This window comes from Nanorana parkeri, unplaced genomic scaffold (genome assembly GCF_000935625.1).
Source record: "Nanorana parkeri isolate BGI_ZX_2015 unplaced genomic scaffold, ASM93562v1 scaffold1690, whole genome shotgun sequence".
NCBI classification, from domain to species: Eukaryota; Metazoa; Chordata; class Amphibia; order Anura; family Dicroglossidae; genus Nanorana; species Nanorana parkeri.
Window position 1 is genome coordinate 293,273 of NW_017307958.1, and position 2,310 is coordinate 295,582.

The following is a 2,310-nucleotide window of genomic DNA, read 5'->3' on the forward strand; positions in this document are numbered from 1 at the left end:
AGCTGCACCCAATCTCAATGCACAGAAAGTGAAGTTATAGGAAATCACGTCTGCCATTGCTGAGCTCTCCTTTAAATGGTCACTACACATGTTACAATCTGAATGTACAATTTGCTTCATGGTCACCATACCTGAAACAATCTGCATTGTACAAACTCCGTTACTGTTCACCATACATGTTACAATACAATTGTTCAATTGCCTTTACTGGTACAGTCTCCTTTATAATCACCATACATGTTAGGGTCAGTGCACACTTGGGCGACTCCTGACCGCGCGGCAACGATTGCCGCGCGGTCAGGAGTCGCCCAAGTGTGCACCGATCGCGCTGTGGGTGCCATTATTTTCCATGCATCACAGAAAAAGGGTACGTTTTCAGAAGCACGGGCGGAATCGCGGCGAGAAACCATGCGATCCGCCAGACGCGACTGGGGTGCCATTGGAAAATAATGGCACCCACAGTGGAATCGGTGCTCACCTGGGCGACTGCTGACCGTGCGGCAATCCGCGCGAAATCGTGCACGATTGCCACGCGGTGGGGTGTCGCCTAGGTGTGCACCGGCCCTTAGAATCTAAACTCGTTGTTCAATCAACCCTTGCACGACACAGTTGTTGGTAGATATAAAGAAGGTTGTATAATCAGATAGTAACGTGTGTGGTGGGCTTTAGATCAACCAACAACTATGTCGTGCAAGGGCCTGCCTGATTGGATACAAACTGATTGGGTGGTTTAGGTTTAGATTTAGGGTCACCATACACATCACAATCTGGTTGTACAAGCTCCTTTTGATCTACAATGTAGCTATAGATCGGGGGCTGTCTGATTGAATACAGAGTGAGAGGATAGATTAGTTCCTTAGATTACATAGTTTGGGCAGCTCTAAACTTGATTGTACAGAGATTGTATGGTCAGATTGTATGATGTAGGTGACCCTTACCTAAAGCATGTGATATTCTACACACCTCTAAGCAATCCATTCAAATGGTACCAGGCATGTCCTTGTACTACATGTTCAATGGTAGACCTAAAGGAGATTGGCCAATCAGATTGTATAGTGTATGACCATCTGATTGGCTGAGCTCCAGTTGAGACACGTTTCCCCTCAATGTGTCTGATGGGCTGAGACTGCTCAGAAGCAAAACATCTGCCGCTGAATCTCTTCTTCAGATTACAGAGACTTGATATTTGCAGCTCAGGGTGAGACAGACAGGTTCCATTCCCAGCAGGTTCGCCGAGCTGGCCCAAAGTTTACCGTTATTCCAAATCTTATGGAAGTCAACGGGAGGCCAATCTTTAACCACTGCAGGACCATAATACATATATAAATGCTGCGGTCCCAAAGAGGTTATACCAAGATCATGGCTGCTGCTAAAAAGGGTGCCGCCCCACCCCCACCAGCTACGCTGTCCCGGGACCAGAGCTGCTGGCGTGTGTGTGGCTTGATTGGCGGGGAGGTCGGCAGACTTCCAATGTCTGATCTCTGGATGTGACGAGGATTTCATCCCCTGCACCTTCAGTCTCATTTCTCTGGCAGCTTCTGTTGGGTCTATAGGTGACGTTAAGGATCTAATAGACCCCTGATGTCTCCATTAGTGATGGGCCGAACTAAGGTTCGCATTCAAACGTTCGAACATGGGAAAAGTTTGAATTGAAGCTCAAACTCAATGTAAATCTATGGGGGTCGAACTTTTTCGAAAATGATTGTCCCTTTTAAGAAGGCTTATATGCAAGTTATTGTCCATAAAAGGTGCATGGGGGTCCGGGTACTGCCCTGGAGGACAGGAATCAATGAAAAAAAAAGTTTAAAAAAATCTCATTTTTAAAGGAGCAGTGATTTTAACATCACTTAAAGTGTAACAGTGAAAATGAAACATCGTGCCTGGGTGGTCCCCTTAAACTGCCTGCAAAGTGGCGGATCTGTACAATGTATAGAATCTGCTGAGCAAAACTGACATTTTTTAAAGCGAGCGGTTCCCCCTCCCAAACAATACCGAACCCTTTAGGTCTGGTAGGAATGTTAGGAGGGATCCCATTAAAAAAAAGCATGGGGTTCCCCCCAAAAGTCAAACAAGACCCTTAAGGTCTGGTAGGAATTTTAAAAGGGACCCCATGTAAAAAAAAACTAAAAAAAGTGTGTGGGGTTCCCCCTTCAAGTGATACAAGGCCATTAAGGTCCGGTAGGAATTTTAAGGAGGAACCCCACCCCGAAAAATGGGGGGTTCCCAACCAGACCCTTCATCCGAGCACAGGCCTGGCAGAGCAGGAAAAAAGGGAGGGGGGGCGAGCGGGTGCCCTCCCCCCCCCCCCCC